Source organism: Triticum aestivum, chromosome 6A, assembly GCF_018294505.1.
Source record: "Triticum aestivum cultivar Chinese Spring chromosome 6A, IWGSC CS RefSeq v2.1, whole genome shotgun sequence".
In the NCBI taxonomy this organism is placed as follows: Eukaryota; Viridiplantae; Streptophyta; class Magnoliopsida; order Poales; family Poaceae; genus Triticum; species Triticum aestivum.
This window is the reverse complement of record NC_057809.1, coordinates 224,432,983-224,446,223: the sequence shown is the minus strand read 5'-3', so window position 1 is coordinate 224,446,223 and position 13,241 is coordinate 224,432,983.

Sequence of the window (13,241 nt, the reverse complement as noted above, 5' to 3'; positions counted from 1 at the left end):
ACAGTACCAAAATTATGTGAATTTGGCCTTATTATAATGTTTAGGTCAAGAGCTTCGATTTGCAAAAGAATCAACTCAAACGGAGCTACGAAACTCAAGTTATGATCAAACGAAGTTTGAATTTGAATCTGATCTAATTCAAATTTTAAACTTTTCAAAAACATGTTTGAGTTGGATTAATGGATAGAGGAGATCGTGACGGAGATGTGGGTGTTGGTTTCATTGGATTTGGACTAACGAGTAAAAAGTAATGAGGGTTTGAAGTACAGGGACTAATATGTGAAGAAAATATTCACGGATGGGTCCCTGGCCGAAATTAAAATAAAAAGAAAAATCCTATCGAACGAACGTTCGCTACAGAAGCATACGCGACGAAAACCGCTCGCTAAGGAGATCTAAACAGAGATCGTCCGTTAAATAATAAGACCTAAAAAAAATAAACCGTTCTAACGAAACAGAAACCAAACTTTAAAATAAATAAAAACCGGGCGGTTTTGTTCTCGGGTTTTACCGGTTCACCAAAGAAAAATCGGTGGCGGCGGCGGTTACTCCGACGGCAGGGGATCGGCGGCGAAGCGGCTCCGGCGGAGCTAGCAGCGGCGCGGGGCGGCGGATCCAGGCGCGGGCGGCGGCAGCAGGGACGGCGGCGCGCGGCATGTGGCGGCGGCGAGGTGCGGCGGGGCGGCGACGCTGGCGGAGTGCGGCGGTGGTGCAGGCGGCGGCGGCAGTAAGATGCGGCGGCGGCGTGAGAGCGGGACGAGGAGAGAGAGGCGGCGGGGCTCCGCTTAAAAAGGCAGGGGAGGGGCGGCGAGTGCGTGGAGGAGGGGGCAAGGAAGGAGGAGTCCGGGCGGACTCCGGCGGCGGCACTCCCGTGTGGGAGTCGGTCTCCTGCGGGAGATCGGGGATGGGCGCGGAGGTGGGCTGGGCTGTGGCCTGGCCTGGGAGCTGGGCCGGCCCAGTTCGGCGGAGGAAGTTTTTTTTAACAGACAGAAAAGAAAGAAAAATAAAGCAAAAATAATATATAGGCATATAATATACCAAAATTTGTAGAAAAAGATTTTCTACAACATGGACATTTTTAATATGCCAAATAAAATCCTCACAAAACCAGATAAATCAAAGAGTGCTACTGGTCTATTAAAATCCAACTAAAATCATTTTAAAAATACCAAAATGATTTCAAATAAATTTTTTCTCCAATTTTCTGTTGTAGGGAATCATGTTACCCTAATTTCCATATATTTTTTTTGGAGAAAAATAATTTGGATAAAACTCAAATAAATCCAAATTGAAAATTAATTCCAAAAGGACTTGAAATTGATCCTTTGAAACTCCCAACTCATATTTCATAATTTGAAGAAGTCATTTTATCTTCTCTCGTGAAAATCATTGAGTTGCATGAAGTTTATGAATTGAAATATTTCCAAATGAAATTCAATTATTTTCAACAACCCATTTCATTTAATTTAAATGGAAGAAGTCATGTCATCTTCTCTCTAGGGTTTTGGGTTGAAAAGAATTTGAATTCACGGAGATCCGAAAGCAAATATGAAAGTTTGGGAAAGTCCTTTTATTCCCTCTCATTTAACTTTCAAAAGTTTCGAATTCACTCACTTTCAGACAATCAATCAAACAACAATCAAACCTATCTATTTATTATAACATTCCAAAATTTAGAATTTTGGGATGTTACAAACCTACCACCCTTAAAATGAATCTCGTCCTCGAGATTCGGAGAGGCTAGAAAGAAATAGGTTAGGGTTGGGATCTCCTAAAAAAATCCATCAATCGTCTCCGGGGTCTGGGGTGCTACCACCCTTAGAAGCATGGTTACGGTCCCATCAATACTCATATACTCCATCGTTATTCTTGACAGGGTCGGTCTTCTCAGATTTTTAGTACGATTACTTTCTCTAGGCTCTTACGGTAACGGCATAACCCTTTTCGTCAATTCTTCTATACTTTCATCTTGGTAAGGTTATTCCGAGACTGGGTCTTCTTAGCTGACGGGTCTGGCGCCAAAATTAAACAACTATCGATATCTCATGGTGGTCAACAATTTATGGTTTCTCCTGCAGGAAATGGGTCTGGGTTGATCCTCACCGTATAACCTACAGTTGGCAAAAAAGCTGCCGTGTACAAGGGAAAAATTCTTATACCATTCTAAGGTTTAACAAGGTTTAATATCATCGTCTCTCTACTATAGGCAAGTCACTCAGATTTACCATCCCATATAGCAAGGCGAATAATAAGAGTAAGTCGGTATGGTGATCAATCCATCCCGCACCCAAATCATTACCTTGTATATGGTTTAGCGAATCTCGCATTGTAACACTCGGTCATCCTCACAAGCATTGCAGAATTTCTCTTGTCGACGAACCAAGTTCGGATATATCCATAGATTCTGCAAGCCAAACAAACATCTATCGTTTCCTTCACAATTCTCAGGTTTTGCGTTACTCCTATAAGATCGTCTATCAATAAGGGCATATCCTCTTCCAGGGTTTTTCCTTCAGCAAGAGTGTGCTTGCTTCTTGGCAGGTACTGGGGCCTGTGGGTTATGGCCCATCTCATCACTTGTAGTCCTTGAACTTATCATCGGGCAACTGATCATTGTTCCAACTTCCAACTTCCTAGTATTCTTAAATCCATCCAATTGTACTATCTTCCTTCCTTCTATTGGCAGCAAACTAGGACATGATTACTCAGACTCCTCATGGAGTTTCTATTGATCCATATTTCCGACATCATTCCTCCTTTATATCCAATAGTAATTCATCTCTTCATCCTCGTGGGATATCCCTCATACCAAAATAAAAACTTATACTTATGAAATCCATACTCACTTCGTGGAACATCCTTATCCTTTCCAGGGTCAAGCGTCCTTACACGGGAATATTGGCCATCTCTGCATGGCACTTCTTCAACTGGGAACCGTGAAACACATCCTGAACTCCTGACAGTCCTTTGGGTAATTCCAACTTGTTGGCCACTTCTCTCATAAGCTCCAAAACTCGGTATGGTCCTACAAATCTCGGGGCTAACTTTTACCTTAACTCCAATCGTTTAACTCCTCGCAGAGGGGTCACACGAAGACATGCTCTGTCCCAATTTCATAGACTACCTCCTTGAGTTTTTGAGTCTACATAACTTTTCTGCCTGGACTGAGCTACCTTTAGTCTATCTCAAATCAACTTAACATTCTCTTCTAACTCCTTGATCACATTGGGTCCAAACAACTGACGGTCTCCAACTTCATCCCACATACTCTTGGGGCGTCACACATATCGAGACAAAACTCGTATTCATTTTGTCCAAAATCCACTTAGTGGAGTATCCTTATCTTTTCCAGGGGTCAATGGTTCTTACAGGGTACTACCACCCTTAAAATGCACAAATCTTCCATAGACCATATTTCTTTTATCCTCAAAAATGGTCAAAATCCTTCTTCATAGAGTAACAACTCATAAAATCCATATCAGCACCAACAATGCTAACTTTATTCATTCTCAAGTGATTACAATCTCTCGCTTTTCCATTACATGTCTCAACTCAACACCTCAATATAAAAGAAAATGTTCTCACTTCTACTACTCCATTACTTCTGTTGCAAACTCAACTATCTAGCACAGGTTTCCTTCTCCTTGGGGCATTCCCTGGCAAAGTGCCCTGCTTCATTACAACGGAAACATATTACTTCTGGGAAGATTCGAGGTTTCCTTGTGATTATATAGCCTTCTTGGGTCCTTGGCTTACTTTTTGGGCAATTGTTGTGGTAGTGCCCTGACTCCTTGCACCCATAATAGGTGACATGACTCAGATCCTTCCTGGAATCCAATCTACTTCTCTTTCTGGACTTTTCCATTCCAATCAGGGCTTCTATTTCCTGTGGGTCATACTCTACTTCCTCAGCCGGGAATTCTACTAGATTCCCATTCATACAATTCTGGGAGATGTGTCCTTCTTCTCCACATGAATAGCAAGACTTGGTGTAGGGTTTAATTGGTTCCTCTTTGGGTGTGTCCTCCACATCTTCCTTCATCACAGGTTCTTCTAAACTTTCCATAAGGGCTCCTTTCATTGCTTCTTTTTTTCTGCTGGATGGTTCCTTGTACCATGGTGTAAATGTGACACTGTGCAGGGTAGTGGGTAGTCCCTTCACACAAGAAACAAGTAATCTGCCTAACTGGGCATTCTTCAGCAGGGTGACTTCCTTCACAATTAGGGCATTCATCCTTGTGTTCTTTATGGGTGTGTCCTATTTCTCCACAAATCTTACATGCACAAGGTTTCTTCATACCCTTTCCATAAAGCTTCAACTTCTGGGACATAAGGTGAGATCTTTGCAGAGTCAATTTAAATTCCTCCCAAGTGGTTACTCCTTGCCATCCATTGATGGTTTGGTACATTCTCCACCAAGTAGCAGCACCTCTTTCAAAGCACTGAAGAGCATGCTGGGTCATATCATTTCCAAATATAGGGTTATTCTCCATGTGATCCTCCATGTTCTGAATCCATCGGTCCGTCTCCAATTGACTCATCGGTCCCGAAAATACAAGCTCATCTCCATTCATCCTCTATTAGGTCCATGGGTTTTGGGGTGAGATAAGAGAGAGGGAGAGGGATACACACAATACAAACAAAAGTTTTGAAAAGACAGATTTTTGTTGTGGCTGTCGAAAAACATCAAACAAATGATAGCTCACAAACGTCACATCTAACGTAGGTATATAATATGGGTTTGGTCTTCTAAGGTCAATAAATCTTCAACGTCTCCAAACTCTTCAAGCCTTGTTCAAGCCTCCAATGGCTTATTCCGATCATGCTTGTCTTTCTCAAGTTCTTTTGCCAGATCAATCTCTATTGACGCAAAGTCTATCGTGGCGTCCTTCAATATTTCTGGAGTTACATTCCAAACTTCTAGGTTTCAACATCCTTGGCATGAACCATGTCCTACTGTCCTTTAGTTCCTGACGAATCTCCGGTATCTCGAGGTTCTGCTCCTCCAGCTTGGCTACTTCAACTTCTGGGTCCCTAGTTCTTCACGAAATGCTTTCTCGTCAAATACAACTTCCTGCATGTCCATCTTAACTTCTTGATGTAACACTCCAGATCCTGGTGATACACCATCTAAAGTTAAAACTTCATCTCTTGCTGATAGGTGCTCCATCAGCCTTCTACCATTTAATCCTTCCATGCATATGCATGCTTAACTCAGCACGGTAACAATAGCATAAGCGGGCGATAACCTTATGGATAGCCATGGTTGTTCTCTTGTCATTTCCATGAGCTATCTCTCCATAGTTGATATCTCCTGCCTTAGGGTTTTCCTTGACAAATCCTTGAGTTCTATGCTCCATGTTCCGGTCTTTCTCCAACACACCTTGATCTCGGGTATTGACAACCTCCATAGTCTGTCAAGTTCCATCAGGGTAGCAGTCCTAGGTCATACAAATCTGGGGATTCTTCAGAGCCTTCAAATTCTACTTGTCTCCGGTCTTCAATCGTTGTAGTTTCCATTATTCAGATGCACGGAAAATACTCTTCATTCCGAAGTGGTCTTAGTTGTCCGATATCTTGTACTTCTTGGAGTGGTCTCATCAGTCGAATCCTTGTGGGGTCAAAAGGGGAAAGGGGTATGGTCTCACTAAAGGGAATTTTGAATAAGCTCAGAAGAGAAGAGAGGTAAAAGGTCTTTTTGAAAGGGAAAGTTGTAGAGAAAAATCTTTGCTATGGGCTTGCCAGTTTCTAGGGTCACGTCCTACAGTCAACATGTGCTCTGATACCATCTTGTAGCGACCTGACCCGAATGGATCAAGTCTCTGTGCTTAAGTGTCATCCCTAGATCGGTATGCTGACACACACAGTACTCGAAGGATTTATAACAGAGGTAAATCACATGTATAAAGTAACGTAAATACTATTACCTCAATCCATATAGCGGAAGCAACAAGGTTGTGGATTCCCATCAACACCAACGGCAAAGTTGAGTGTAGAAACCGTAACCCTAACGTATCACTTACTCGTCGTAAGAAACCTGCAACATGAGACGTTGCAGCCCGAAACGGGTCAGTACATTGAATGTACTGGCAAATTCACACCATAGAGAATGATGAATAAAGCCTATCACTACATGCATATTTGGCTGGTGTAAAAGCTCTATGGTTATAAGGTTTTTGCGTAAAGCCAATTTTTCCCTACTGCAAAGGAATAAAATTTATTTACTATTATGGTGGTTGTGAAACATTGAGAATGGTTGACAACATCCTCAATCCCAATTAAGTAACATCATTAAAACCCAACAATATTCATTTAAAGTAACGTGATGAGATCAACAGGATAATCCAAGAACTAGATACTCAAGATGTCCATAACCGGGGACACGGCTAATCATGATTAGTTTATACATTCTGCAGAGCTTTGCGCACTTTTCCCCACATGACTCGATCGCCTCCGTTTGTTTTCTCGCACTACATGGTGTTTGAGAAACGGATGACCGAGACATAGTCTTTCAGAAGCGCTAGCACCTTACATGTGGGGTAGACCGTACCACCTACAACCCCTACATCTGCTAGTCCACCCCGTAAGAGTTCGCACAACTTAGTCAACTATGCCAGAGCCCATAGTAGCATGTGGCTGCACACGGAAGTTACTAGCATGAATGATCTTATGATCCCTTTGAGCCTGGGTGGCGGTCCAAAATAAAACAGGCAAGTCCTGATAGACATCAGGTGCCTCAATCCACCCAGATGTGTGTTTAAGTTCCCACCTTAGATAAACCCTTAATTATCAATCTCACATCTGTCATGGATATCACTCACCCAATCCACGTCTACTAGCATAGCATGGCATGATAAGCAAACGTAGAAGTAACTCCCAAAGGTTTCATAATAATACAGGTATTAGGTACTACCTCATCTACTTCCCATCCCACAATTTAATTAGATCCTAATCATGCAATGTGTGAGGATTGATCTAATGCAATAAAACTGGGTTGTAGAAAAGGTATGATCAAAGTGTGAACTTGCCTGCAATGTTGATGAAGATGATTCACACTCAAAAATCTTGATAGCTCTACTCGTCACACTCCGGTCAATCTATCGTAAGCAAGCAATAGTAACCACACATAAGCAATCACTCAAAAGATCAGAAAGATCGAAGAAGACGATTCGAAAAACTTCAAAACCAAGCAAATAGCTCTTGCAACGTAAAACAATTTCTAACAGTACCAAAATTATGTGAATTTGGCCTTATTAGAATGTTTAGGTCAAGAGCTTCGATTTGCAAAAAGAATAAACTCAAACGGAGCTACGAAACTCAAGTTATGATCAAACGAAGTTTGAATTCGAATCTGATCTAATTCAAATTTTAAACTTTTCAAAAACATGTTTGAGTTGGATTAATGGATAGAGGAGATCGTAGCGAACACGTGGGCGTTGGTTTCGTTGGATTTGGACTAACGAGTAAAAAGTAATGAGGGTTTGAAGTACAAGGACTAATCTGTGAAGAAAATATTCACGGATGGGTCCCTGGCCGAAATTAAAATAAAAAGAAAAATCCTATCGAACGAACGTTCGCTACAGAAGCATACGCGACGAAAACCGCTCGCTAAGGAGATCTAAACAGAGATCGTCCGTTAAATAATAAGACCTAAAAAAAACCGTTCTAACGAAACAGAAACCAAACTTTAAAATAAATAAAAACCGGGCGGTTTTGTTCTCGGGTTTTACCGGTTCACCAAAGAAAAACCGGCGGCGGCGGCGGTTACTTCGACGGCAGCGGATCGGCGGTGAAGCGGCTCCGGCGGAGCTAGCAGCGGCGCGGGGCGGCGGATCCAGGCGCGGGCGGTGGCAGCAGGGACGGCGGCGCGCGGCATGTGGCGGCGGCGAGGTGTGGCGGGGCGGCGACGCTGGCGGAGTGCGGCGGTGGTGCAGGCGGCGGCGGCAGTAAGATGCGACGGCGGCGCGAGAGCGGGACGAGGAGAGAGAGGCGGCGGGGCTCCGCTTAAAAAGGCAGGGGAGGGGCGGCGAGTGCGTGGAGGAGGGGGCAAGGAAGGAGGAGTCCGGGCGGACTCCGGCGGCGGCACTCCCGTGCGGGAGTCGGTCTCCTGCGGGAGATCGGGGATGGGCGCGGAGGTGGGCTGGGCCGTGGCCTGGCCTGGGAGCTGGGCTGGCCGAGTTCGGCGGAGGAAGTCTTTTTTAACAGACAGAAAAGAAAGAAAAATAAAGCAAAAATAATATATAGGCATATAATATACCAAAATTTGCAGAAAAAGATTTTCTACAACATGGACATTTTTAATATGCCAAATAAAATCCTCACAAAACCAGATAAATCAAAGAGTGCTACTGGTCTATTAAAATCCAACTAAAATCATTTTAAAAATACCAAAATGATTTCAAATATATTTTTTCTCCAATTTTCTGTTGTAGGGAATCATGTTACCCTAATTTCCATATATTTTATTTTTGGAGAAAAATAATTTGGATAAAACTCAAATAAATCCAAATTGAAAATTAATTCCAAAAGGACTTGAAATTGATCCTTTGAAACTCCCAACTCATATTTCATAATTTGAAGAAGTCATTTTATCTTCTCTCGTGAAAATCATTGAGTTGCATAAAGTTTATGAATTGAAATATTTCCAAATGAAATTCAATTATTTTCAATAACCCATTTCATTTAATTTAAATGGAAGAAGTCATGTCATCTTGTCTCTAGGGTTTTGGGTTGAAAAGAATTTGAATTCACGGAGATCCGAAAGCAAATATGCAAGTTTGGGAAAGTCCTTTTATTCCCTCTCATTTAACTTTCAAAAGTTTCGAATTCACTCACTTTCAGACAATCAATCAAACAATCAATCAAACCTATCTATTTATTATAACATTCCAAAATTTAGAATTTTGGGATGTTACATCAATAATATGCGACATATCAGAATCAATAGCAGAAGCAGGTTTAGGTGTCGCAAGCTTACTCAAAACACAAGGTGAATCAAGTGCAGAGCTAGATGGCAGTTCCTTACCTCCCCTCGTAGTTGAGGGATAAATCTTGGTTTTTGGATCTCTCAAGTTCTTCATAATGATAAGCAGATATAAATCCCAAGTGACTCAAAGAATAGAGCTATGCTCCCCGGCAATGGTGCCAGAAAATAGTCTTGATAACCCACAAGTATAGGGGATCGCAACAGTTTTCGAGGGTAGAGTATTCAACCCAAATTTATTGATTCGACACAAGTGGAGCCAAAGAATATTCTCAAGTATTAGCAGGTGAGTTGTCAATTCAACCACACCTAGAAACTTAATATCTTCAGCAAAGTATTTAGTAGCAAAGTAATATGATAGTAGCGGTAATGGTAGCAAAAGGTAACGATAGCAAAAGTAATGTTTTTGGTATTTTGTAGTGATTGTAACAATAGCAACGGAAAAGTAAATAAGCGAAGAACAATATATGGAAAGCTCGTAGGGAATGGATAGGTCATAGAGAATTATGCCGGATGTGGTTCATCATGTAACATTCATAACCTAGGGTGACACAGAACTAGCTCCAATTCATCAATGTAATGTAGGCATGTATTCTGAATATAGTCATACATGCTTATGGAAAAGAACTTGCATGACATCTTTTGTCCTACCCTCCCGTGGCAGCGGGGTCCTAGCAGAAACTAAGGGATATTAAGGCCTCCTTTTAATAGAGTACCGGACCAAAGCATTAACACATAGTGAATACATGAACTCCTCAAACTACGGTCATCACCAGAAGTGGTCCTGATTATTGTCACTTTGGGGTTGCCGAATCATAACACAGAGTAGGTGACTATAGACTTGCAAGATAGGATCAAGAACTCACATATATTGATGAAAACATAATAGGTTCAGATCTGAAATCATGGCACTCGGGCCCTAGTGACAAGCATTAAGCATAGCAAAGTCATAGCAACATCAATCTCAGAACATAATGGATACTAGGGATCAAACCCTAACAAAACTAACTCGATTACATGATAAATCTCATCCAACCCATCACCGTCTAGCAAGCCTACGATGGAATTACTCACGCACGGCGGTGAGCATCATGAAATTAGTGATGGAGCATGGTTGATGATGATGATGGTGACGGATTCCCCTCTCCGGAGCCCCGAACGGACTCCAGATCAGCCCTCCCGAGAGAGTTTAGGGCTTGGCGGCGGCTCCGTATCGTAAAACGCGATGAATCTTTCTCCTTTATTTTTTCTCTCCGAACATGAATATATAGAGTTGGAGTTGAGGTCGGAGGAGCTCTGATGACCCACAAGTATAGGGGATCTATCGTAGTCCTTTCGATAAATAAGAGTGTCGAACCCAACGAGGAGCAGAAGCAAATGATAAGTGGTTTCCAGCAAGGTATTCTCTGCAAGTACTGAAATAAGTGGTAACAGATAGTTTTGTGATAGGATAATTTGTAACGAGCAACAAGTAACAAAAGTAAATAAAGTGCAGCAAGGTGGCCCAATCCTTTTTGTAGCAAAGGACAAGCCTGGACAAACTCTTATATATAGAAAAGCGCTCCCGAGGACACATGGGAATATCGTCAAGCTAGTTTTGATCACACTTATATGATTCGCGTTCGGTACTTTGATAATTTATTATGTGGGTGGACCGGTGCTTGGGTACTGCCCTTACTTGGACAAGCATCCCACTTATGATTAACCTCTATTGCAAGCATCTGCAACTATAACAAAAGTATTAAGGTAAACCTAGCCATAACATGAAACATATGGATCCAAATCAGCCCCTTACGAAGCAACGCATAAACTAGGGTTTAAGATTCTGTTACTCTAGCAACCCATCATCTACTTATTACTCCCCAATGCCTTCCTCTAGGCCCAAACAATGGTGAAGTGTCATGTAGTCGACGTTCACATAACACCACTAGAGGAGAGACAACATACATCTCATCAAAATATCGAACGAATACCAAATTCACATGACTACTAATAGCAAGACTTCTCCCATGTCCTTAGGAACAAAAGTAACTACTCACAAAGCATAAACATGTTCATAATCAGAGGGGTATTAATATGCATATAGGATCTGAACATATGATCTTCCACCAATTAAACCAACTAGCATCAACTACAAGGAGTAATTAACACTACTAGCAACCTACTAGCACCAATCCCGGACTTGGAGACAAGAATTGGATACAAAAGATGAAATAGGGTTTTGAGAGGAGATGGTGCTGATGAAGATGTTGATGGAGATTGCCCTCTCCCGATGAGAGGAGCGTTGGTGACAATGTTGGGGATATCGCTTATCGGGAACTTATCGGTCGACCCATGATAAGGGGTAAATCGGCCAGTTTATCAGCATATTAGCTGATTTATCGCCATATCGGCTCATTTATCGGCCGATTTATCTTATCGGTCTGACAGCGGTAAGCGATAAATCGGCCGATTTATCGGCATATCGGAAGATATCTTGAATAGTGGTTGGTGATGACGATGGCGATGATTTCCCCCTCCGGGAGGGAAGTTTCCTCGGCAGAACAGCTCCACCAGAGCCCTAGATTGGTTTCGCCAAGGTTTCTCCTCGTGGCGGCGGAGTTTCGTCCGAAAAGATGGCTTGTGGATTTTTCCCATCGAAAGACTTCATATAGCAGAAGATGGCCACCGGAGGGCCACCAGGGGGCCCACGAGGTAGGGGGGCGCGCCCCACCCTCGTGGGTAGGGTGTGCCCCCTGGTGAATTTCTTCCACTGAGTATTTTTTATATATTATGAAAACGTCTTCCATGAAGTTTCAGGACTTTGGGAGCTGTGCAGAATAAGTCTCTAATATTTGCTCATTTTCTAGCCCAGAATCCCAGCTGCCGGCATACTCCCTCTTTATGTAAACCTTGTAAAATAAGAGAGAATAGGCATAAGTATTGTGACATAATGTGTAATAACAGCCCATAATGCAATAAATATCAATATAAGAGCATGATGCAAAATGGACGTATCAACTCCCCCAAGCTTAGACCTCGCTTGTCCTGAAGCGAAAGCCGAAATCGAAAAATATGTCCACATGTTTAGAGATAGAGGTGTCGATAAAAATAAAATACGGACATGAGGGCATCATGATCATTCTTAGAACAGCAACTTATATAATTCTTGTCATATAATTTCTTATGCTAGAGTAATAATTCAATCACAATTTCAAGTATGAATAGTAAACTTCATTGAAAACTAACAAACTATAATCTCAGTCATTGGAGCAATTGTAATTTATCATAACATAGGAAAGAGTCAATATATAAGAGCTTTTCAGCAAGTCCACATACTCAACTATCATATAGTCTTTCACAATTGGTGACACTCATGCAATACTTATGGGTATGGAGTTTCAATCGAACACAGAGAAAGATAGGGGCTTATAGTTTTGCCTCCCAAAGTCTTACCTGAAGGGTAATGTCAACAGTAATAGTTCATGAAAACTCACATCCAATTAGCCATATATACCAGGATCTTTCCAACATACTGTGCTTGCCAAAGGATAAAATGTAAAAAGGAAAGGTGATGATCACCATGACTCTTATGCAGGGTAGGAGATAAAAGTAAAAGATAGGCCCTTCGCAGAGGGAAGCATAGGTTGTCATGCGCTTTTATAGTTGGATGCACAAAATCTCAATGCAAAAGAACGCCACTTTATATTGCCACTTGTGATATGGACCTTTATTATGCAGTCTGTCACTTTTATTTCTTCCATATCACACGATCGTATAAAGCTTATTTCTCCCACACTAATAAGTCATACATATTTAGAGAGCAATTTTTATTGCTTGCATCGATGACAGCTTACTTAGAGGATCTTACTCAATCCATAGGTAGGTATGGTGGACTCTGATGGCAAACTGGTTTAAGGGTATTTGGAAGCACAAGTAGTATCTCTACTTGGTGCGATGAATTTGGCTAGAACGAGGGGAAAGGCAAGCTCAACCATGTTGGATGATCCATGACAATATAATTTATGTCAGATGTAAGAAAACATAACCCATTACATTGTCTTCCTTGTCCAACATCAACTCTTTAGCATGTCATATTTTAATGAGTGTTCACAATCATAAAAGATGTCCAAGATAGTATATCTATATGTGAAGACCTCTCTTTCTTTATTAGTTCCTATTAATTGCAATGATGACCAAAACTAGGTTTGTCAACTCTCAACAACTTTTATTCATCATACTCTTTCCATGTGAGCTCATTACTCTCCATGAGATCCAT